Below are 26,236 nucleotides of genomic sequence, written 5' to 3'. Positions count from 1 at the left end.
TCACAATAGAGTGTCATTTTAAAGCACCCATGAGTTGACAACAGCTTGTACAATTATCACAAACCACTCAAAGAAAGCTTCCAGTACACCCGGGAAGTAACCATGTACACAGCGAGTACCCTGTATGCACCATAACTCAGCAAGTGCTTTTTGCAGCTCCCTTCTACACTCAGTCATGAAGGATATAGATCATTACAGCCTCCAGCTATAGGGCTTCAGCTCACAGAGTAGCAGCTCACACTTTTAGCTCTGGAGATCCCCAGTTCAATCTGCTGCATGTCAGCCAAGAGGGCAGCTGTCATATAATTACAGCCACAACGTTGCATGTGAAAAAGTAGGGAGAGCGAACAGAGATCTTAATATAGAATTCTGGTTGCAACCTGCTGAACAGCTCCTTATTTAAAGTAACTTCTCGTAAAGAGGAGGGAGAGGGAGAAAAAAAATAGGAAAAAAAAAAAGGAGTCTTCCAACTCAGCTTCTCAATTCGCTGTTTTGCAGAAGAAATCAGTGCTGCTTTGCAAAAAGTCTTTTATTACAAATGCATACGTACATTAGACGAAGGTCGCAAGTGCAAAGCCAGAAGTAAGGCTCTAGCCCCTTATCAGTCCAAAAAAAAGAAAAAAAAAAAAAGAAAAAAATCTCATTGCTGCAACCAAGCCCTCTGAAGTCCAACGAGGCATCTTAGTTCCCTTCTGAACTATAACCAATTCACCTGCAGCCAAGCCATTTGGCTGTGCAACTTAAGTATTAAAATTTAAGTTCAAGAAATCTTAACTTGGTTACATCTTGTTTTCTTCAAACTGTACACACAAGCTCTCAGGAAGACTTAACAAAACAGAGAATCCAGGAGGAGAGTATGTTTGAACTAGAAAGGTACAAATCATGGCAAAAAATGCAGTCTTAAATGAAAAGATCTTTTAATGAGTGCAACACAAAACAATTAGACCAAGTTTCTTCTTATCCGTTAATCTTTCTACAGATCCTTCTGCAGACACACAGCAATTTTTGATCCAAACTTTTTTCCTAAGCCAAGACGTCCAAAAACAGAATTTGAAACAATGTAATCCAGTTTTAAAGAAACATTCGTTTTCCCCTAACAATTATTCTAGAAATCTGTCTTTCTTCAGTAAAGCTAGTTCAGGCTTAAGATACAGATTAAATTCTTTGCAGAACATTCTCCTCTCCTAGACAGTCCCATCCATCCATCCATCCACCCACCTGTGACCCAGCAGCACGGAACCCATGGGTCCTCCATTGCCTGGGGCGAATCAACCACTTTGAACCACCAGCAACAGATGGGAGCTAACTCTCCAATTTCCTGCAAACGACTTAACTGGCTTCCTAAATACCACTCGAAGTAGACCGATCTGACTCAAACTGTTCGCTACCTGCCTGCAAGAGCACAGACTCGCTGGAACACGTCAACTAGTTCGCGCATGCTACACCAGAGGCCCTTCAAAACTCCCCGAAACGCAGTGCCGTGCTTCCAACAGGATTTGAAGGAGAAGCACCTCGTAGACAGCCAAGCTGGAAGGTGTTCAGATGATTGCTAACACCAAGCGCAAGCCTGCAACAGTTAACTCCAGAACTCAGCACAAGCACTGACACACTAACGCTTTGTATTTAAATGAGCCAAATTCTCTGGTGACATCCTCTCATCAGCCTTGTTTCTGAAGACCCGTTTTCATTTGTCTCAGAGAGTCTTCTGCTCCTCACCTCAAGCAAGACCTACTCAGGAAACACACAAACTGCCTGACCATCTTCCTCCCTTTAGAAGAGCGTGAGGGAGAGAATCGAGGACACAAAGCCCAGCTTTCAAGAAAGCTATACGCAGCTGCAGCAGCACAGAAACATTTGGGGCTGATTATACACGCGCAGCAAAACCCTGGCTGGGCTCATCCCGCAGAAGGGACCCATAAAAGGTTCACCTCTCCCTCACCTACTGCAACCAGGCAAAGCTCACGAACATCTAAACCACACTCGTTGCAGACGTCCAATGAAAGCAGTACAACCCTACGCAGAGATGACTGAAAAGAGACACCATTATGCTATTTTCTGGTATTATTTCTGTAAATTTAGCACTGCTAAAAGGTTCCAGATAGACATTCTCTGGAGACCAAAATCCTTTGCCTACCCTGAAAGATATATGCAGAGAGAACAGCAGCAAAACATATACTTGCTTTTCTTATCTCTCCCAGCCTGCTGAGGCTGAAATGACTGACAAAGGTCCAAAATGATGGACACACATAAATTATTAATATTGCACTAGTGGTCTCGCTGTTGCTGTGACAGTCTAAAGACTTAACAGAAGCAGGCTCTGCAGGGAAATATTACTTTACTTCAAAATCATTCATTCAGGAAACTTACATACTGAGGAGAAAAGAATCATTCTGCAGCACGCTCTGTCAAACCCCTCAGCTTTAAGACCCTTCGTTTCTAAAGCAAAAGTGATTTTAACAAGAATAGGAAATCAACATGAAGCATAAGGCGCTTCAGATTTCAAGTGAGTAACACTGGAACAGCATTACTTGTGGACATAAACCTAACAAACATCTTCTCATGCCCGACCCGGAAAGACAATCCCACTTCTGAGAGCCAGGTGAGTGTTTTGTCTCTGCAGCCTCTCTGCTGAAGCAGCCAAGTGGCATACCAGCAAGAGGATAACGGGCAGCTGTGCACTAGAAAGTGGAAGGGAGCCAAAAAGCCACTTCAGTTTGCTGCTTGGGCTGCAACCCGTGCTTCAAGCCTGTGCGAGGCTCCAGATTCACATTCTCCCCAACCTTTTATTTCATTCCACGTCTCATGCTATACCGGCTGCCACAGTAGCCACATACTCATAAGCAGTACAGAGAGATGCAGCTTGCTACTCATCTGTTTGCTTCCTCTCCCCTGTTGCAAGGGGAACAGTTTATGCAGGGGTATTAGTCTGTTTTACATTAATTTCTAGAACTGGGACAAACGACCTGAACTTTGACATTTCTGAAAAAAGTTAAATTATTTTCATCTTCCTTAGTAATCAGAATCAATTTACTTTTCATTTAAAACACCACATTTCCCTCCCAAAATATCTGAAGTAGTTACTGAAATGTTTTCTTTACCAAAGCCCTGCAAAGCCTCAAGATTATTAATAACAATTTGAATATAAAGAGGTACAACATTGCTCCATACTAATAAAAAAAAAAAACACAAAAAGCAAGGAGTCAAATTTTCACACAATAAATTAATTAATTTTGAAAATTATCACTTTCTATTAAAAATTATTGCATTTAAAAACCCACAAAGGTTTCCAATAACTCTAGACACTGATGGGGGCAAAGAAAAAACAGACCCTACCCCCAGCTGGATGGCATTCCTCTCTTTGGATGCAATGTGGTAACATTTGATTGACGTGTCTGATCCATTCCAAAACTCCAGGCGATGTTTTAATCATCAATGGGCAGAATCCTATTAATTTTCAGGGAAAAAAAAAAAAAAATAGAAAAACAGAGTAGAATATGGAGGTAGGACAGAGAGCACCTGGCATTTGTCTTGCAGATCCATCTGATTTAGCAAGGTCCATAATAATGAACAGATCAAAGACTGAGTTGATGGCAGAAACTCATATTTACCAGTATAAGCCCCTTCCTCCCCTCCACCCTCATTCTGCCATCTCAGCTCAACCCAGTCTCCCAACACAATCTGGAACGTTAGTCCCATACCAAAGGAAATTAAATAGGAATAGGGAAAGGAGTGGGAAGAGATAAAACAGGGTAAATAGAGATAGCATGAAGAGCCCATTGGCATGCAACCAAGAGCCTGCACAGACCCTTGCTACAGCAGAAAACAGGAGATCAGGCACGTACGAGGAGATGGCAGGAGAGCAGATGCGAGAAGGTGAAGGTTCAAGTGGTTCCTGAGCTCTGGGGGTAAGAAATGGCAGCAGGCAGAGTACAGATGTGAGCCCCAGCATGCACAACGAGCTCAGCCTTCAGAAGCAGCAACCCAGCAGGCGACCTGCTAGCTTATGTGTGCTGTGATAGGCGTTTTCATTATCAACAGGCATGGTATGAGAAATATAGTGTGAACCTTCCACATTAAACACGGCTTCCCAGTCCACCCATAAATACATTTTGCTATCGGCCAAACCCAGATCCACCAATATCAACTACTTTTGCTTTGAAACAAGCCTCCACTTACAGTCTTGCACCGAACAGCAGCCGCTGTTTCATTTCAGCACTGATGAGCACTGCAAGCTCTCAGGACCCACCAATGTAAGAGGTGGCACAACCCCCAGAGGAATTTAACCATTCCAGCGGTGGCCAGAAGGCCAGCATCGACAGTTTGACCCTTCCAGGTGGCCAGCTGATGCGTCAGACCAGCCCACATCCCAGTCAACCAACCTGGAGCTGGGCACCTTCCCACTAGAAGTGGAAGCCTGGCTGTGCAGTCAGCAGGACAGCTGGGAAACACTCCTGGTCTAGGTGGTCGGCCGCCCATTTGGGAACGTGAGCTGCACAAAGGTCTCCAGGCACATGAGTCAGTTGCCCGGTTGTTCCTGACATCTGCTCTGTGTTCCCAAGCCTTGGGACGATTAACAGCAGAGAAGAGATGGATGGGGAAAAATAGGGAAGGCAAAAACAAGCTGATGTCCTGCAAAGGGAAGGGAGCAGCAGGCTGGAAGATGGGATCTTGCAGTAGGAAAAATGGTTGCTACAGTGCGGAGCGGGAGCTGGGGGAAACAGGAGGGAGCCATTAGCAGAAAGAAGGAAGGCGAAGACATGCCACCGCAGGGAACGGGAAGGGTGTGTAGCCCAGGGCTGATAAATCAGATATTACTGCCAGAGTCTTACACCAGCCCCTAAAGCCTCCACTGCTGACTGGGGGCTCTAGGCTCAGCAACAAGCAGGATCTGCCACAAGCGTGCCCACCTGGCAGCTTCAAGTAGTCATTTAAGGCATCTCAGGTCAACTAAGTACCCTAAAGATAAGGACACAGACCCCGAATTTGACAGGACGCGGTCACGTGGAGCTCGCACGATGAGAGCAGGATACGCTCCCAGCCCTGATAAGGACTGCACCGCTGCAGCTCACACCTCCCTTGGGCTCAGAGCAAGAGGTTGCATACCCAGCCAGGCTGCCGTCGTAACGAACCCCCTGGCCTGTCAGGAGGGCCTGAACCCTGGACCATCAGCACTGAAAGCACAAACCTCTACCTCACGCTCTAAATAATTAAACTCTGTGGGAGCAGCAGCAGACTCATAAAACTCTTACACAGACCAAGCCAGCCATTAATGGGGGTCAAAGATGAACGCTCTATTTTTTTTTTTTCAAGTGTGCTTTGATGCGTGGGGAGAGTGGTGAGAGGAGATCTTCATTACCCTCTCTGGTACCTGATGCATTTTTCCTTTCCTGGCTATCAACACCTCCTACTTCCACCCGAACCCCATACTGCTGGCAATCATCCGGACAGCCAGAGACAATTAGAAGGTGTGTTCAGACAACATCTGTGCTAGCCAGACACCTGCAGGTAGGGAAGCAAAAGGCCTCGCGGAGAAAGCCAGGCTCTACCAGAGGCTCAGCCAGTGCTTATTACGAGGTTTGGGTTTCACACGGATGCCGCCGGGTGGAATCCCAGGGCCAGCGTGATGCCGAAAGTCATGCAAACCACAACCTCACACACCATCTCCCCTACAGCAAGGCACGGAGCAGAGCACAAGCCAGTAAAATCTGTCAGGATTATTAGCTTGGGCTTGGAGCCAAAGCTGGGAGCTGCCACAAGGGCAGGGAGGCTGCCTGCAGCCCTGCGGGTCAGCGGAAAGGAAGTCCCCTGACAGGCAAGGAGAGGCAGCAGGCAGGAAAGGCAAGACACAGTTGAGAAAAGGTCACAGAAACACTAGTCTGACCCGCCCCTTCTGGCCTTAAAATACATACAGGCACACACACGCGCGCGCGTGAGCTTGTTACTACTCTGCTTTGTTCAGACTTTTTAAGGAGAGCCCTGCTGTTCCCTCTTCCCAGTCCCTTTGCACTCCCTCAATCCACATGAGTTTTGGAAATGGTTATTTAGGCTTTCCATCAATGAAAACCTCGGGTGGAGAGAAGTGAGAGCAGATTGTTTTGGGCAAGGGGACACCACAGAAACCTCCCGCAGCAGTACGCAGGGATGTTGGACGTTCTGTGGGCAGTGCTGATTCCAGCCAGTGCCGGGGGAGCCTCTGCCAGCCTGTTTTCTCTGCTGCGTTTGCTCCAGGTGGAGGAGAGGCCATGGACGGGAAGTGGCTCCAGGATCTCTGCTGCTGTGCTGAGAAAATGGCTGGTGTAGCAAAGCCAGCTTTTATTTATCGTTTATAAGTAGTCCTGATAGATGCCCCTTTTTTCAGGTCACTTGGAACCTTCTCCCAGCAAACCCCAATACTTGCGCTCTCAGAGGGAAGTTAAGAGCTCTACACACAACACCAGCACTCATCTTTCCCAGCATGGCAAATGCAGCAGCTGTTACTTCCATCATTCCTGGAAATAAGGGGGAAAACAGCTAGGACTCTCGAGCCTTGGCACCTCTTCCCTCCCACCGTTTGGCTACCAGAGCTATGGTTACTATTCAGGGCAGAAGTGCTCAACAGGGCACACATTCCCGGGGGCTGAGCCATCCCGCATGGCCAGACTCAAAATGGCAGACAGCGATGAATAGGATAATTAGAAAGTACAACGGAAACCGCAACATAAAAACAAGCGGCTTCTATTACAAGAAACGGTTCTAAGGCATGGTTAGATCCATCACCCCATATGCTGGGTCGTGGTGGTGCCTCAGGAGCCTGCTGCTATTATCTGTTTGCAATCACATTTCAGCCCGTCTTTCTGCTTAATGCACGAAAAGCAGAGCTAATCAGATTCTCTCTCTCTTTCTGCTTAATGTCTCCAGTTCCCAAGCATGCTCTGTACTGCTTCAATTGACATTCAATTAACACCAGCCAGGAGCACTCAGTGCAAAAAAAAAAAAAAAAAAAAAAAAAAGGAACTATCTATTAATTTTAGTCCTTCTTTCCACCTATTATGTCTAAAATTCCTTCTACGCTTGAGCTTTGCAAACAGAAGTCAGGAAATTCCCGTTTCCCTCTCTACACCACACCCAGCTCTCATATGAGTTCTCTTCTCCAAACTGCTCTTCCACTGGTATCTGAGCAATTAATTATAGCACAGACCTATCAGGCTTTCCTCTCACTCTCTGGGACAGCTTTTTAAAATATTTCCTGGCTAGGAACTTCCACAGAAGGATGTCTTCTGCTGGCACCATAATAGCCCCTCTTTGTTAATCTATCTGAAGTGACCATCACATGCTCTCCTCTCCCCTTCCCTCTCCCCCCAGCACTATTTAATTATTGCAGTCCTACACTAACTCTAACATGCCCTCGGCATTATCCAGTCTGAGGACAAACAGGGCCCTGGAACAGCTGCTTCTTTCACTGCATTCCTTCACCTCCACAGGGCAGCTGGAGCATTGCTAGAGTCAGCTACAACACCTGGATCTTCACTAGAGCGACCACCGCAACAGCAAAGATGGCCCCAGACTGGGCAGATTGCACGAAAATTCAGCAAAGAGATCCAGGAAAAGACCAGCTTACAGGAACACCCCTCATCATGAGCCAGGTTAAGCAGCACAGAAGGAGAGTTACCCATTAAAAGCACAACTGAAGATTTGCCAGAAGAACAACAAAAGAAACTGGCAAGTATTTACAAGAGATGAGAAAGAGATGTAGGTGGAACACAAAAGTGCCAGGATACATATCTCTATCCAGAAGGAGTGGGAAAAAAAAAAAGGGGGAGACTGCAGAGATGAAACCCCAGACAGCCCCTGCATCTGTACACATCCCCCAGCTAATACCCACTACATCAATCAGAACAATGGCAGCTCCGGAGAAGACACTGATTATCCAGCTCCTTCACTAACATCTTCCCCAGAGGCTGCACGCATGTGCAAGGGGATGGAAGAAAAACATACTTCTCAATGAGATTACTTACAGCATTTTCTATATTGCCCTCTCTCTTATAAATGTGTCTTTTAAAAAAAAATATTGCAGCTGGTTTATAAGTGTGTCAGATTTAAAAAAAAAAAACATATCCTTGAAAACAAAGACACTTTGTGCTCAGCATATCCAGTGGCACCATTATTTAATATCAATACACTGATTCTTTCCTTTATTCACTCCATCCTTGGAACACAAATCCACTGTAACAGCCACCCAGTGTATAATCTTACCATGCAAAGCAACACAACCCAACAATAATCTTACTCTTGCCATAATGTCTTCACATACCAACAAGAAGAATTTAGGTTGAAATGCTTAAAAAGAAACCCCAACCAACTGCAGTACAGCACGAAACAAATCTCTAACAACTCTCAAGTTGGAGCAAATTCCCTCGTCCCTCCCTGCTTTCCTTATTTGAAAACGGCTGCACAAACATTTCTAATTTGTGCACCACAGCGATTGCAACCTGCCCCTCCCACCCCGTACGGCCGCTCGGTCGGTCCACACGTGCACAGGCTCGCTGCATCCTGCTGCTTCTGGCACACTACTCTTCACTGACATCATCTTCACCTTCATGCTGTATAAAATTCACCAGACAGACACAGGATCTGCTCCTTTAGCCACAAAGCAGTCACCGTAAGCCAACAGACGCCTCCATCTAGTCTCCCAAATGCACACTCTGACCTGCACCATGCCCCTGCTAAGTAGACGCTGGGGCATGCATCTCGTTAGGTGGCACATCCCTCCTTCCCTGCAGTCAGCAAGAGCTGATGCAGATACACCGATACATCAACAGCAAAGCCAAGGTAGAAACATTGTTCACGCTGGTCAGCAGAAGCAAAGTTCGCCTCGGCCAGTTCCCACGGAGCCTGACCTTCAGCACACCCCTGGCTTCATCACACCCCCAGGGCAGGACGGCACAGTTCTGCAATACCACAGCAGTGTCCCGCAAGGCCTCCCCAATTTCTGCTGGTGCCTGAAAATTAGTTCGGCAGTAGCACCTGGAGCAACAGCAAGTCACATTTCAGAGACAGACAGACAGCATGGTACCCAACTTCAGGCCTGGCTCACCACAGGCGTGCAGAAAATTCTCCAGACATTTCCCTGCCCTTGTCATTTATCCCAGGCCTCAGGGAGGACCTGGTCCCACCAGCTCCGAGGCTGCCATCACCACGTTTGGGGAAGCTCTTTCACAAACTCAGCCTATGCTATCTCCTCAGGCAGCCTCCTTTTGCCCTCTCATAGATGAGGGTTATGGCTACTATTTGTTGAGCCCTTTAATAATAATATATGAGTGTAATAATAATAATTCTTAGGCTTATAGCAATGAGCTGTTAGCAATGGGCTCTTGGGAACTATGGTGTGTCTCTTACTGCAGAGGCTGTGAAACTCAACCTTTTCCCTTTTTTTCCCCTTTTGAAAATACTGCTCAGGAATGGAGTGAGCATCTGGAGGCACACGAGTATATCCCGGGGAAAGAATGAGAGGAGCGGAGGGGAAGGGAGGGACCTGAAAATGAAGACTGAGGGCGAGGTTTCACATTACAGCTGAACCAGGCTAATAGTTCACTGCTGCCAAAAAAGGGGGGCCCCACTTCCACCTTTCTTTTACTCCCTACCTTTCACTGCTGGCAAAACAAATCTCGCCCCTCCTGTGTGGCAGCTCTGATACTAGCCTGAACCTGGTGAGCAGGTTCAGCTCTCTGTCCCAGGAGAAAACTATTCACTTCTTTTTATATTTTTGGGCAAGTCAGCTTCCTGAAAGCTGAACAAGCTGGATCCACTTAGCACCAGAGTGGGCACAAGGCAACAAATATGGCCACGGAGCCACGAGCAAGGCATGAACACCCCTCTTAGAAGGAGCAAGTGGTTAGATTGGTTCAGCCACAGCAAGAAAATCCATCCTTACCCACATGAAACTGCGGTTTCACCCAACAAGTACACTGGTCAGCACAAAAGAAGAGGCCCAGCTGAAAAGCCTGCAATAGAGGTGCTTGCTATTAATCTTAAAACGGGGAGTTTTACCTATTATTAGGCTCTGCCTACCAATAGCATTTCTGAACCGGGTGATGAAGGCAGCCATGTAGGTAGACCGACACTAAAACTGAACAGACCCAAACCAGAGAGGAATATGAGAGGTACTACAGGATTTCTAGTAATAACTGTGCCTGTTTCTAAATTGGACTCTGTTATTATCAAACAAGATGGCTGCCTTCATCACTATGCTCAGAAATGTCCGTTTTCATTACAAACTTAACAATTAGTTTCAGGGTGCTCTTGATACAGCATTTTTCTTTCTCCTTCAGCTTCTACATCATAAGATGAACAAAAATAATGCAGTTCTTTTCAATTAAAAAAAACACACCAAAAAAAACCCCACAAGCCCATATTATTCCACTGTCTCTATTCCTCTCCACCTCCTCTGCTCAATTACTAAAAGCAATTTACAGACAATAAATGTAACTTCACAGCTGCCTGTATGAAGTATTCCCTTCATTTTATAGATGAGGTTACAGGCTATACAGAAATTAATATCAGAGAGGTCTACTTCAAAGCTGAATAAGCAAGAGGAACAGATGAACTCTTAAGGAATACAGATCATGCCTGTAACCTAGTAAAACCAGCAATAAAGAATTAAGGACGTTACCAGTTGGATATAAATTCTTTGAATGTATCTGCTTAAATACAGTAACAAACAAAAGCTTGCTTTGAGGTTTTGCTTTGTTTTATTCTATTTTTATTAGGAACAACATAATGAGATTTCAGATTTACCGCTCAGCATCCCATAGACAAAACATGCTCGCTTTACTAGGAAACACATGCTTAACTGCTAACCTCACAGACTCAAAGAGGACTGGGTCTTCCCAGTTGGTGCATGATCACCAAGAATCTGCAGTTAGAAACTCCGTATATAATTTTACTTGATGAAGACAAGCAAGGCAGGAGGGAGTCTAACGTTTTCTGCCACAGCCTCACTGGATTTGCCTTGGCTAGGAGGAGCAAGAAGCTAAGTCTGTTGTTAAAATTGCCAGCAGTGACTTTGGAAAAGCACCAGGAGTAGCGACACTAAAGGAAAAAACAAACAAAAAAAAAGTGCAGTTTTGTTACAGGCACTCTTCTGATGCTAATTGCTCCTTAAGGCTTAATAAGAATGCACGCCAACTTTTCTTCTTCCATACATTAGCAGAGCTCAGAAATAGCACCTGAGACTAGTTACACAACCCAGCAGGCCCAGCTTCTCCCAGGAAGAAAACACCACTGGCACACAGGTACCCCAGAGGCTGAGTCATCTGAACAGTCCCTTCAAGGGAAAGTAATCCTATTAAGAATTGGGGGGTTGGTACTGAAGACAAAAGGAGTGTTAATTTTGGCACCCCTTAATTACACTGGTTCCACTCCGTCCATTTACTACCAAACCTAACACCCGTAGGTCAGTAAACTCACCACGCTCCTCCATCTACCCCCAAGATCCTTTCCTGACACCATCCTCTCTTTAGCCAACAACCGCCTGTCATTGCCCATACGTTTCCTTATCCCTGACTAACACAAACCAGTATTTGCACAACCACAGTGCTTGGAAAACTAATTTAGGATTAAGGCCTTCATTTCTAGCCTGCATACAAATACCAGGCATGCTTAAACCAACAGGATGTTGTGGGCTTCTGTGCTGTGACCAGCTTAAAACCAAAAGCCTTATCATGCACGCATCAAAAAACAGACAGGCTTCAAGGTGAACCAAAAAAACACAACCCAAAGGATTTGGACTTGTACAATATCTCACATGGGGAGAGCTGATAAACACAGTAACAGTTCTAGCAGAACTGCCTTTTTCTGCATTTTCACTGCAGCAAGTACAGATGTTTGTGCCTACTGATACTTGTGCCCTTTTCCCCCCAGCCTGCAACGGCATCGCAACCTCGCACTAGCCCCAAAAAAGGCTCAGCAGATGTAGCTGCTGCAGAAAGCACCTGCCCCAGCAAGCAGGAGTCCACGCACAGAGCAACCCACGCTCCCCTTTCCATGCAAGCTCTGGGGTGTTCGTGCCAACCCATCAAGCTCCAAAACCTCCCAACAGCCACACGACAGCAGGAGGAGAGAGGCGACCTAATGGGCTTGAGCAGGTAGTCCTGCGGCTTAAACAGGCACCCCGATGTTGTCAGCAATGCTATGGGAGTCCAGAACTCAACCCCTACCACAACCCCAGTCCAGTGGCCCCCATCTGCTCCACCTGAGGACAGGCCACAGCGCTCCCCCCTCTCCTAAACCCTTCCAAAGGGGATGGACTGGGAAATAAACCAGCGGCTCAGGTTGAGAATTTTATTTTTGAGGTTGGTAAATCTGTTGTGGAGACTGATCCACTGATATTTTTCTAATATAAGGAACATATAAGATGCGTAGAATTTGATAGCTGCTTTTTAATTAAATTGAAATAAGTAAATCACAGCCTGTTGCCATGGAGAATGAACAGACACAGCCTCTTGACTCCAGGGCAGGATCAAGCAGGAGAGGCAGACAAGGCTGTGAAATTAAAAACACCTATTTTAAAGCAAATGGTCTTGATAATTAGCAAAAAACGTGGCATAGGGAAATAATACAACCATATGGCAGGAAGTGGTTTTCAAGGTGAACTACAAAGCTGTTTTAAATAAATTAATAAACTGCTGAAGCTGCTGGGTCACTCGCAGAATCATATATGCAGGATTAAATGTGATTTTAAAAATAGACCAAAAAATAGCAATTAGCTCTTCTTTCACTTTCCTGCCTATAGCCTGCATCTGTGTCTTCTTATTTTTAAGGACTTGTTTCAAGTGATTAACATTTGCACCTATTTGCAATTACCAGAAAGCCATCAAACTCATACATTTTTGAAAGCCTTGTGGTTCACCCTGAAGCAAGAACCAAGTTTATGGTATATAAAACCTTTTATCTCTTAGTATCATTACACAATCCTGTCCAGGTCATCAGACAATAATAATCATTCCTGAAACTGTGCATCCCTGTTATGACTTCCATGACAAAGTGACTTTGGAGGGAATTTGTCCCCCGCACACCACATATCCGATCCTGTGCTACACCTCTCAAGAAGTACAGCTCAGAGAGCCAAAAGGTAACGCTGGTCTGTCGGGGAGGAGGCAGCAGGGCCCTTGGCACAAGCTTGGCTGATGGACAAGAGCCTTGCACGCTCCCTTCTCAGTCTGTCCAGAGCACAGGGCTCCTGCTTCCGACCTCACCTGCCCCTAAAGATGGGGCTGGATAGTTTATGTTGCTCCTATACCACCTCTCCAGAGAGGGTATTATGTGGCGGTTGTCCCATCCTTAAGACACTTGTTCATCACCTTTTTGAGCCCAGCCAGGGCAAATCTGAGAAAGACTCTCTTATTATTTCCAGTGAGCATGCAGCCAAAGTGCATCAAATTCGTAACAGCTTAAAAATACTTGAAATAAATTGTACCTGGTGACTCAGTTTCAAAAATGCGCTGTACATTTTTTGGAAGGGAAGGGACAGATGAACTTTCACTTCAAACCTCCCATCCAAGGGAAAAGCCAATCTTTTCTCCTATTTTGTGAAGACATAAGTTGTCAGCCACAGTCATTAGTCTTCTACTGCAGCTAATGACCCACGCAAAACAAACTGTCAGGGTCCCAGTCCAGGCCCTCGTGACACAGACGGTTACATTAAAAATCAGTCATATTTTCAGCACTAATCAGCAGAATTTGAGCTGGATATTGACAAGTTCTCTTCTGTTCCCCATCACAACCAAGAAACACCCCACAAAGGGAGGGAACTCAGGACAGAAATCTTAGAAAAATAAGGGGTTGAGGAAAAATGAGCGATTAAAATCAGTATTGCCTGCTTTCATAGCTTTGCCCCATATTTTGGAGAATTTGCTGCTTTAACTGAAGTTAACACTACATAAAATCTGTGGCTTTCATTAAATATAAACTCCAGTTCCAAGTCTGCACGAAGATATGCATAAACTTGCAAATCTGGTTCACCCTGAAGAGCACCAACAAGGACCCCAATGCCACTCCTTAAAAATGCTGGGGTGGGGGCGGCACGAGCAGGCTAACTCGTGGTCTTTAAACAGTTGAGGCTGACAGCAGTATCTGCCCAACTTCCTCACTCATGCACCCCCTTTCTTTCCAAAGCTTGCAGCAAGAGATGTGAAACATCTTGGGACACATTAGCTGCACTGGAAGGTGCTACACCTCCTCAGCTTCCCCTCTCCCCACAGCCTTCCCCGGCATGCAATCTGTTTCCTGCTGCTTGAACCACAGTCCTGTCCCACCACCTGAACACAAATGGTTTCACTGGGGCTGTTTCTGCCCTCACAGGCATTGGACACACAGAGGGCAGCGGGTGGCTTGTTCCTCCTCACTTTGTAGCGTTATTTATTTTTAATTTTAACTTAAAAGCAGAGATTTAACACGATTATCAAGGCCAGCCTAGCACCTTCCTCTGAAAGGGAACTGTGGTTTCTCCTCCATCCCCACAAGCCAAGTAACCACACAGGGGAAGAAGACTCCTTCCCAGGGACACTCCCAGTTGAACAGAGCCAGGGTTAACGGGCGCCTGCGTTAAGACTCAAGCCAGGAGGCCGCTTGGCGTATGAAGGAAGACGCTAGCTGTGCCCAGGAGTAGATTATTTTTGTATCACAGCAGAGAGGGTTGTGGGCCAAAAATAAAAGTAAAAAAAAAAAGAAAAGAAAAAACCAAACCAACACCCTCACACATAAAACCGTTCCCTTCAGCAGCATTGCACCGCGCCATAGACAAAAAGAGGGGAGAGCACTCGTGGGGCCGAGCCCCCTGCCCAGGCTGTCCACAGCCCCCTGTTCCCATCACTTGTGCTCTCCCCTTGCCCGCTCCTCCCCGACTTCCAGCCTGCTGCTGTGCCACCCCAGCTCCCTGCAAGCCTCTCCTGGTGCCCCAGCCCACCTCCCCAGGACCCTCTTTCTCCTACTCATAAACTTCTCCTGACCTCTACACCCCCAACACCCCTCCCAGCACCACACTCTCAGCACCCACACACAGCAAACCAGGGCACAGCGCTTCCCAAACAAGAAGAGGTTTGGGACGCCAGCCCTGCCAGGGTATTTTTCAACGGCCGGCAGGTCTCGCCACACCACTGCTTGGGCTCCCACCGGGAGTTTCCAGCTGTAAACCTCGGTGGCTGCGAGGCCGCTCGCTGGAGGAGCGTGTCACACACGTGCGTGTCACCGCCGCTGTCAACGGCTTCCAGTCACCGTCCCAGTGGGCAAGTCCCGGGTGGGCGAGGAGCTGCCTACCACCACCACCAGTAATCCGGCTTGGGAAAGGCAGCTCGTAAGCGGGATGGCGCTTGAACAAATGTAAAGATCACCTTAATATTTTTCTTAACAGCCAGAAAGGTCACGATGTGTTGGTTCAATGGGGGGGGAGATGGGAGAAGGGAGGGGAAGGAGGGGGGAGGCAGTGCACAAAACCACACGGCATTAACTGTTTCTTCGCCGTAAAGAGAAAACAATATGAAGGAACCGGAGATGAACGACGGCCGCACACGGACAGCCGGACAGAAACCCGGGCGAGGGGATGCGCGGCGGCCTGCGGGAAGCATCAGCGCTCTCGGCAGCCCCACACAGACCGCCCCGGTCCCCCGTCGCCGGCCGGTCCGGTCGCCGGAGCCCCCCGCGCACCGGCGTGGAGGTGCCCAACCTCCACACGCGGGGAAGGCGGCCGAGGAACGCGAGACGCGAGGGCGGCGGGTGTCGTGCCCCCCCCCCACCCCGCAGCGCCCCGTCCCCGGGGGGCACGGGGGGAGCTCGGGGTACGGCCCGCTTAAAAACAAACAAAACCTCCCGTAAACGCCGCACATACCGCGGGGGGCGGGGGGGGGACGGGACAAAACCAAGAGATTATAAAAGTCACCTCAGAACAAACGGGAAGGGCGGGGAACAGGAGAAGGGGAGTGCCAGTCCCCCCCCACGCCGCCGTGGGCCGCCGCCGGCAGGGTGAGACCCCCGCCCCCCCCGCGCGCACGGTGAGGCGGGCAGGCGGGCAAAGCAACCGCCGTAGCGGCCGCCGCTTACCTGTGGGGGCCGGCCCTCAGGGTCCCATGGCAGCCCCGTCCCGCCCCGCCCCGTCCTGTCCCGCGGCGGGCAGAGGGGCTCCCGGTGGTTCTTTGTTGCGTGGATGGGAGCGGGTACGGATCCTGTCAGCTCATGTGACGCGGCGGGCTCGGTCTCCGGGGCTTTTTCTTGCTGGTTTTTACTCCCTTCTCCCCCCAACTCCCCTGCCCCCTCTCCGCCGGCGCTCAGGGCAGGCCCCGCAGCCGGGCGCGGATCTCAGGCCCGACTGGCTGCTGGCAGAGCGGCGGGGGAGGAGGAGGAGCCGCGGGCGGGGCGGGCTCCCTCGGCAGGGCCGGGCGCGGAGGAGGGCTCTGGCATCTCACAGCGCTGCCTGGAGGGGGAGGTGGCACGGGAGAGCGCTGCCCCGGGCCCCCGCGCCCGTCGTGTCCCCCCCCGCCCCCGGGAGCGAGTGCTCTCGCCCCCGTTTCCTGAGGGGAGGCGGTGCCGCGGGCCCGCCCTCCCCCGGAGCCTCCGTGGGATCGGCCTCTGCTCCGGCCCCGCAGGCCGCGCTCCGGGGCGGGAAGGCGGCGGGGGAAGGGGAGCCGCGGTGGGCCTCGGGGCAGGCGCCGGCTTTTCTAGAGGGACGGCCGCCTCCTGGCTGGGGATTGTTGCGGGGCGGCAAGGGGGGGTCAGGTGGGCAGGGGCTTCGCCGGCCACCTTTAGCGTGGTGGGGGGCAGTGGGTAAAACGGACCCCCGAAGAGTGGGCTTGTTCCCCTCCTGAGGCTGCTGTTGCTGCACTTCGGGCCCTGATGCATGGGCCTGGGCCTGCCGCAGCAGCCTGGAAAGTAAATAAAAACGTAATTATGTGCGTTCTAGTTGGGGCTCGCAGTAAAAGAGAGGAAAACCCCTCGTTTTCTGTAGAAGCGATCAGAGATATAGCAGTACTGAGTCAGATCAGCATCCTGCCTCCGAGAGTGCTGAACAGACAAACCCTAAGACAGGCTGTTGGCTTCACCAAGCAGACCGTGACACTGGTCCAGAAGCATCCCCCATGACCTTGTGGTCAGGCACTTACCGACCCACAGCTGGGGTCTTTGTATTTAACAGCTTCCAAAGGATTTTTCTTCAGTGCATGCAGTCTCTTTTTTTTTTTTTTTTGAACCATGTTAAATTTTCGCATCTGCTACATCATGCAGCAAGCATCCAGCTCTCTTCTTCAGACAGCATTTAGTCATCTCCCTTTTGTTTGCCAAACTCTAAGTGGGGGGCAGAGAAAGATCACCTTTCTGCATTTCTTTAATGCCCCAATATGCCATTTTTCTTCACAAGCCAAGTCTGAAAAACATTACACCAGCAAGCCAGGTCATATATAGGAAACACAGATGACATTTCTATCAGAAATGCGGACAGCTCAGAAAACCTTGGACTCCATCAAATGCAACCACAGATTCAAATGAGCAGCTTCCCTGCCGCTCTAGTCAGTCTCAAGATTGCTCCTATGCTGGCATCAGCTTTCTAGGCACTACAATTGACATTAAAAAACGGCACCCTGCAAGCTAGCACCTACACAAGGACCTACAGACCATGACACTTCCTCTATAAAGCAGAAGCAGTAAGACCAGCAGCCATCCAAAGCACACCAAGATGCTGTGAGATTCAGCCAACCTGCTCCGAGGGGAACACTGAGGATCTGCTTTATCCAGCAAGGTCACTCTTCCAGTGAAAGAGATACAAATTTACTACAACAAATATACAACAGCAACAACAGCAATTTTAGAAAATGACTTATCACAGAATCAAGGTTTATTTGGTGTTTGTCTAGTGCAACTGAAATTAACATGGACTGGCAAAGTCTCTGACCACATTAGCTTTCTGCAAATTTGTTTTTCTGCTTTTCATTTTAGAGTCTCTACTGTAGCATTCCCTTCTGCAACCACATGTCCCTGACAGCGATAATATTCCATGCTAAAATCCACACATAAAATAATCTTTTAAATTACTGTCTCGGAGAGATTTTTTTTCCCAGTGCCTCTTCTCCTAACCTTCAGGCTCTCCCTTTCCCAGCTCATTACAGGAAGCAAATCCGCAGATGAAAACACATGAAACAGAACCAGATACTGCCAGAGCATCAAACGTGAAATACGCCGGTACTGCTCCACAGACAGCATAATCAATGCCCTTCCTCCCACAGCAAAACTGCCAAAATTCTTTGTTCCTGCATGTACTCGTCCCAGATCTCTACAGTTCATCACTTCATCCTGCACATAAGATACCCCCACAGAAACCACGTGAATGAAGCTAAATAATTGCTGTCTTAGAACGAGCGCGTACAGCCAGCCGATAAAGGACAGAAACACGTACTCATCATTAGGAGAGTATTTGTCAGCAGCAACAACGTGAACCCCTCAATCCTTATCCCAAAGGAGACCTACAAAATGTTCCCAAAAGATAAAGCTCGGAATTAAAATTTATAATCCCTAGATACTAAAGCTCATGGATTTAACAGAGACGTTTCCTTCCTAGCACATTACAGCCTCCCTGCTGACCTCTCCCTTTGTCACCAGCACAAACAACCCTTTTTCTCTAGTGGTCCAGCAGAGAACCAGCAGCCTATCAGTCACTTCTGCTCACACCCCTTTCCGCTCCATAGGTACTCCTTTTTTTTCTCAGGCGGTCAAATTGATTAATATAATTAGATTAAACTAAGAGCAATTGCATCTAACCTGTAGTTAGTCTGAATTTTGCTGCTTTCTGTCAGATCTGATAAAGAGACCCTGAGCCCAAAAGCTTGTTTCTTTCTTGCAGAGCTATCAGTTGATCTAATAAAATATCTTACCTTTCACCACAAACCTTGCTTCCCTAGGATCTTTAGACCATCACGACTACACCACCACTTCTACTTTTAATGTCTTGCCTGTTTTAACTGATTCTTCCAGATTCTCTTATCTGTGAAATAGAATATGATAAAATGTATTGTGCTCTATCGATTCTTATACTGTTTTCATGAACATAATATGCAAGTACCTTCTAGGACTGCATTAGCTGATCTGACTAACATCTGTCACAAGGAGGGTTTGTTTTTCTTGTTCTCTCCCCAGGAAAAAAAAACGATGCATGGAGCAAAGTGTTTTGGTTTCGTGAGGTAAGTTTTTTTTCCCTTTCCTCTATTCATGTTGTTCTGTGTTTATACCAGAGAAAATGAGGACGATGCAATTTCTGTGGCAATTTCCCAGGGAAGTTAATTTCAGAGCATTGAGCCACTCATAGAAACACATCTCCAGCACAAAGCAACATTTTAATACGTCATTCCCCACCAAAGAAAAGCTAATCCGTATTCTTGACATTTGGGACGGAAACTTCCTAAGGAAAGAACAGCGTTTCCCTTTCTCCAGAAAAAGAGTTTCAACCCGTGATTCTCAGTATGCGACGTTCAAACAGATTGTGGCAGATTATTAGCATACAGGCCAGCGCTCTATACAGTTATAAATAGGAAAATCTGGAAACCAAAAGGAGTGACGTGCCTTTTAATTGCACTGAGACAGATTATCATAGGACTTCTTGGAGGAAAAATGGTGGAGACAGACTATTTCATGCTAAAAAACAGAGAGAATTTACTCATGTGTAAGGAATCACACTACTGTTCCTCAAAGAGGAACCCTAACTGATCCCATGTGTCTAAAAAGGCAGTAGGTACAACATATGAGCAACTGAAAGACAGAATCTGAGGTGAAGAGAGGAATCATCTGTGCTCAAGCACTGAAAGCAGAAATACCAGAAGACCTCAGGGAAACAGTAGACAGCAGATTTAATATGTTTTTGCAATGTGATATGGCAGCAAAAATCATGCAGTTAATTTAATTTGGGGTTGTAAAGGCAGAGACCTCTTCTCAGAGATATAGGCAATAGTCCCATTTTTTTAATATAGTGGTGAGACTGCAGTTTGAAGACATGTTTAGTTCTGGACAACTTGGTGCTAGGTAGATGTCAACAACTTGGAGGGAAATAAAAAAAAAAGAGAAACACAAAATGATAAAAAAAGCTGGAAGGGATTACAGCACATGTAGGTTGGCCAAATAACAACTGTGAAGAGCATCACGGGAATTGCATATCAGAACTTCAGGGGTGCAGAAGCACCAGGGAGCGAGAAAGACTGTTTAGGGTTGTCTGAGAGAGTGTAAATGGTATAAATGTAAATTAAATTAGGCAAAGGAAACATTAATCTACAAGACTGCAAGACAGCATCCCAGAGGAGCTGCCATCACCCGATTCACACAAGACTGGATGGAGCGAAGCACACAAGAAACCACTTAAGAAACCCCGACTGCAGGAAGGGATTAGATGAGGACGATATGCTTTGGGATCATTTAACTGCCCACTGACTGGGACATCTGCAGAGCAGTAGGTCTCAGCCCAGTACATGGTGGAAACTTTCCCTTCTCTACACCATTGCTGGAGACACTTGTAGACCAAAATAACCATGCTTAGTTCCAGCAGGTAACCACGGAAGAAGTGCTGTATTCTGAGGGATTGGGGGTATATGGGGGGGTGTATATTGGCAGAATTCTTCCCTTTTACCACTGGGATTTTCTTGAGAGGTCACTGGCTCATCATCTGGTAAGGACAGCAGTGATGGCACTCCTGTGTTTTAATGTTGTCACCATAATGTTCCCTCATATTACACAGACCCCTGAGTAGATGTCCTGGGCAGCACTTACCTCTACCAAGAAGTCTGTGGCATCCAGATTCAGCAGTTAATTGGAATGAAAAAAAATCAGAGGCTTTATTATTCCTTAGTTAGAGGGACAAGATCAAGATAAGTTCTTCTTCTAACATTGAGAGAAAGGCAACTTGAACTTGTAGCCATAACACCTTTACATCACACTGTGCCATCATATATTCTGGCCTGCCTGTCATACAGAAAAGGAGACCTTACAGTGTATGTTCCTCCCAAGCAAGGGCTGATAGACCATGTTGCTGCTCATCCTGGACGTGCCACATACACATTGCTGGGGGGGGGGGGAAGGGAAAAAAATAGCCCAAACAATTTTATGAATGTTCTACAAGGGGGTTGAATGTCTTTTCTTATTTGGTCTACATTTTTTTAACACCACCCTTTAGGGAGGCATGTGCAGAGATGATTACCAGACCAGCCATACACAGAGGTATAGTCCCCCATAACTGTTGACCTTAAATGGCCTTTCTCTACACAGAAATGTCATGATCTTCATGAAGAAAACCTTTCTGCTTATTTATTTAGATGAAAAACATGGCTTAACACACACAAGCATGCAGCAAATATAAGTGTACTAATATTTGGGTTTGAAATAGTCTTGTAATTAATTGCTGAAGCATATGCTAAAATTAATTCATCACACCCCTCTAGTTTATCATGAACCTCTGACTGTTTCTCTTGCACTCTGTCTAATGGCCCATCTTTCTCAGGACAACATATGTTACAAACCTCTATGTAATTTCATACTTTTACCTTGCAGGCTCTGTTTAAAGAAAAAAAAAAAAAAAGGAAGTGTTTTCTCCTTTCTTTTAAATGTAGCTCTTGTCTAATTGCTAGGGCAGGCACTGTCAGCTCTGAAAACTCAAGATTAATCAAGCAATTAAGAATTGATATCTAGTGACTTATCATGACTGGAAATGAGAGATGCTGCATTCATTTTAGCTCTGCAAGAACCCAGAATAGCTAACCTGATTTTTATGGGCAGCAAGATTATTTTAAATCTTTTGTGGAAGAGAAGAAGAAGAATTACAGCTCCTTCTATTAAGCTGGTTTCTTCAAAACCCCCACCTGCCTTTTGCACGTTCCTTAGCAAAGGGGCGGTCTGTACAGAGGGCCATGCTGGAAGAGCTGCTGTACTTCAGATTCACACCCTGCCTTGACCTGAATGAGTCTGAAAGCATACAGAAATCCTGAGAGAGAAAAAGCTGAGCTGAAGTTTTACTTTCTCTTCCCCATGTGCTAGCGCAGCGCAGCCCTGCTTGAATAAATAACCCAACGGAGCAGGAATTACATCACCTCAAAACTGTGGTTTCCTTTAAACATTAAAAAGAATGGCAAGCATTTCCATTCACATAATTATCAGCATTATCACCTCTCCTCACACCTCCTTCTTCTCCAGCGTCTAACTGTTGGGACCGTAGGGACTTCCCTGCCTCCCTTCCACACGAGCAGACAGCGACTTTGCGACTCAGCCGCAGCCATTTGCTCTTCCTTGTTTAAACCCTCTCAACAAGCTCTGGAACTTCTTCAGCAGTCAGGAAGACTTTATGGGGTGGATGGGCAGCAACTCATCACATTCCCTCCATAAACATTTATTTGGGGAGTTACAGCATACATAATTGGGTGTGCCATAGTAATTTGGCTCTGACGAGCTTTCCTTATTGCCAAAATGGTGGATACCTCTGTAAAAGAGAGCAGTAACTTCTCCTGCAGCTCTGCTACCTCAGCAAACAGACCTCAGCCAGGCAGACGTGAGCCTGATCGAAACCTGCATGAGAAATCAAAAATGAAAAGCAAAGTGCTGCAGAAACTAGTGCTGGTGACTCAGGAAGAAACTTTTTTTTTTTTTTTCCTAAACTATAAAGAGCTCAGCAGCTCCTACTCACCCAGCTAGTGGCTCCTACCTGGACAACCCGATACAAATAAGAATGTAGGAACCTGAATTTTGGTCCCGACTTCACCTCTGGCTATCTGAAATTTTGGAAAAGTTGTTTAACCTCCTGAGTCACCATTTTTCCATGTATGAAGCTGAAACGTCATACTAAGCCTTGCAAGAACTTCTGAAGTATTTGATTTTAATGGCACGTGTCAGTGCCAAAAGTACCATTAGCGGCGTTACGGGGCTAATTCCCTGACAAGGGAGGGAAGCTCACTGTAATATAGGTATTTTGGGTACAATTATTACCCCTGGAAGTGCTCAGATAGCATTGCATAAAATTGTAGGCAGACAACTCTTTCGGATGGGATAGAAACCGGGGGCCCTGACTGGTTATTAAAACACATAACGTTTTGAAGAAGCCCATATGTTAGTTTTTCCATGTTCACCCTGTTCCAATTTGGATAATTACATTCTGACTCCTTAAAGCAGGGTAGCTGACCTGCCTGGCCCTACCAGCTGTATATCCAGATCTTCATGTGGCCTAGAGCCATACAGCACAACCCACATATTTCAGAGAGCTGAAGGAAAAGAGGAGCTCCAGAAGAGGTTCATCAGCTGGTGAGGAGAAAGACTCCCTCCCAGCATGGGGCAATGCTGGTGTGCTGGCTGTGGCAGCTGTCCCCTCCTGCCTAAGCATCCCTTGCCTCAGGAGCTGATGACTTGCCCTCCCGTGTCACTTCTCATGGGAACCTGCCCGGTATTGTCAAAGTGCCATAACGCTTTGTCCCCAGGTGGCTGTGTCGTTGCAGCACTGGTGCTGTGAACCTGGCAGATCCACAGCTTGTAAAGCAGGCTGGCAGCTCAAAGGCCTGGTTATTAATAGTGAAGTACATAGTAACATACTAGTTACTAACAGTAACCTGCATTTCTAAACTAAGACAAACTTTTTATCCCTGACAGTAATTGGAGACTGGTTTGCCCTAGAATCAAGCAAGAGACGACACTGAAGGTTCACATTTTCCTCTTCTCTTGGAGATCAGGTAGTCACTGGTGCTCTCTGACCTCCTCCTTTTTTATTTATTAACTCTTAACGATACTTCACTGAGGATAGCAAATCTTGACCCCCACAGAATCCCAAAACACAGAAAGAGCGGTATCTGAGCCTTCATCAGCTTCCTGACACAGCAGAGGAGCAGCATGTGCTGCAAAGGGTTTTTTTTCACCATGGACACACAGTAAATTTTCCCAAGCCCAAGATAAGATGCTGTTTCCAAAGGGTGAAAGAAAGTGGTGGCAGCTCCAAGCAGCCCCCAACGTCTGGCCAATTTTGCATTTCAGATGCCAGTCTGACCCAATGATGGTTCAGCAGCCACTCTCCTATCCCTCATATGGGCAGCCCTGTGCCAAGACATTGGTATCTGATGAAGCCATTTCTCCAGACTTCATGGATGCAAAGGAGGGGAACCTGTCCTGTCCCCATCTCTTCACAGGTGCTGGTGGCACCTGGGCCATGGCGCAGAGCTGTGAGGGGTGCCAGAGGTACCGACCCCAGGGGCAGAAAACAGTCATGGCTGGGGATGTTCTGCATGGCTGTAGGTGCCCACCCCTGGGCATTTGTGGTCTGGGGGCTACCAGAGGAGCTAGCAGGGGGGTGTGGGCAGGCAGGGGACATGAAAGGAAGCAGAGAGGACCTAGGGCACCATCTGGTGGCTTCACTCACCGCCTTCCCTAAATCCCTGTCTCACAGGGTCACAGTATTGCATGGCCAAGGGCTGAAGAAACGCCAAGAGACAGCCCAGCAGGAAGAAGAGACCCCTGCCCTCGGCCCAGAGCCGCACACCCTTAGGGCACAGCTGGTTGGAATGGCAGTGCAAACCAGAGCAGTAATAACCATCATCTCATTTGGCTGCTGTTCAGTCAAGCACCTCCCTTGATAAAGACCCAGCCCTAGCTGGGTCTTTAGACACTATTGCCATACAGATGATGAACCGTAGTGACACCCCAAGAAGGAAAAAGAGGAGAAGACAGAAGCGATGAAGGAGAACACTTTGGCCTACACTTTGGACATACGTTTCATTATCATTATCCACCACAACAGGGTCTTTCTTGTCTACAGATAAAGGCAAGATAAAGTTGGCCTGTTTCGTAAAACAGAACAGTACCTGTGCAAAAGCTTCTTTGCAGAAAAGGATGAAACAAAAAAAACAACGAACCACTCAAGCGCACCCAGTTTTTTGCCTTCTCAAAATAGGATTTGCTGTAAAGCATTGCAAAGGGGTTGCTTTAAAGGGACTAGATGACCTCAGTGTCACCAACACCCTTTGCAGCAATACCAGCTAAGACAACATGGTGAGATGATCATGGTGAGAGACTGCATCTCTCAGGGCCAAAGGCTCACGCCTGGTGGAGAGGGCAAAGGATCCTAGAGCTAATACAGCACCTCCTTTAGAAGATGGCAAGCAGCGCATTTCCACCTCGCACCACTCCTTACTTTGATTATGGGTCTCCACTTCCCTGAAATCCTGTCAATACAAAGGGATAATTCAACACCTGGGAATCAAAGATTACACCACCATAACCTGAGAGCGTGCTCTATGCATAAGAGCATCATACTGTGTGAAGCAAGTGGAGCTGTCACCCTTAGGGATGCAGTTTTAAAGAGGAATCCATTCTCAACATTCATTTTGAAGCAAAACATGTAAAGTCAACACAACAACTCAGTCATCACTTCACAACTTGGTGGAGCCATGGGAGCCGATCCTTAATTTCTCTTTTTTTTTAATTGCTCAACAGTTAAAAATGAACTCCTTTCCTCTTGCTAGTAATACTCATTTTCTGCATCTATTCTCATAGGCCATACAGCCAGGTAGGACAAAGAGACCAAATGACTGCCTTTTTCCCAAAGAAATCCCTGCTACGAAGTAGCTATACCAATATTATATAAGTTATATTTCCTAGTCTCTCCTACCTGTGCCTGAAGGCATTTCCTCATGCCTCCTTGGAAAACTCCGTACCATTTAAAAACATCCCTTTCTCACAGTCTTCTGCTTTATACCTTTCTCTCTCACACACCTTGACACTACTGCGGCGCACGATGCTAAAGAAGTGATATTATCTTGTGTCTATGTAACTTCAAAACTTCCTTTTTCTCGTGCAGCAGCCATTCACCCTGGCAGGGCCAATCCAAAACCCACTGATACACAGCGATTCCCCCCAACTTCGGCAAGCTTGGGCGCACAGCCCAAATCCCCAGACTTGCCAGGGCTTCTTGGAAATTTTTACTTTTTCACTTAATTGATCAGAACCCTGGGTGATTCTTCCAGTACTTTAGCACTGACTGTTCTAGAATAGCCTTTTCTACTCCAAATACCGTGCTTCCTCTCATGTTCCATTTTAAACAGCTTCAGCTATTTAATGTATAGAATTGTTCAGGCATAAATGGAAGAAACACACTATTTAAAAAGGTAACAGAAAGACAAGACAAATTGATTCACTGCAAAGTGAGATCCTTGACAGGAAATTTCCAGCAGCACCCAGTATTTTTAGCACGTATAAAATTTAAAAAGCAAAACAC

The 26,236-nt window shown here is 46.9% G+C and overlaps 1 protein-coding gene across 5 annotated transcripts in view; it reads right to left on the bottom strand.

Annotated features, from left to right (window-relative positions):
* TCF20 (transcription factor 20) overlaps nt 1-16,332 on the bottom strand; it is a 135,074-nt gene extending 118,742 nt beyond the window's left edge. For 4 of the 5 annotated variants that reach the window (XM_068401961.1, XM_068401964.1, XM_068401965.1 and 1 more), the window contains exons 1-2: nt 16,072-16,332; nt 3,334-3,444 (exon numbers count right to left, since the gene is read on the bottom strand). The gene's annotated coding sequence lies outside the window, so the exon portion shown is untranslated. The remainder of the gene's footprint in view (nt 1-3,333; nt 3,445-16,071) is intronic. The other variant, XM_068401962.1, reaches the window with a different exon arrangement.
* Between the last annotated feature and the right edge of the window lie 9,904 nt (nt 16,333-26,236).

Source organism: Nyctibius grandis, chromosome 5 (genome assembly GCF_013368605.1).
Source record: "Nyctibius grandis isolate bNycGra1 chromosome 5, bNycGra1.pri, whole genome shotgun sequence".
NCBI lineage: Eukaryota > Metazoa > Chordata > Aves > Nyctibiiformes > Nyctibiidae > Nyctibius > Nyctibius grandis.
This window is presented reverse-complemented; position numbering and strand designations above follow the sequence as displayed.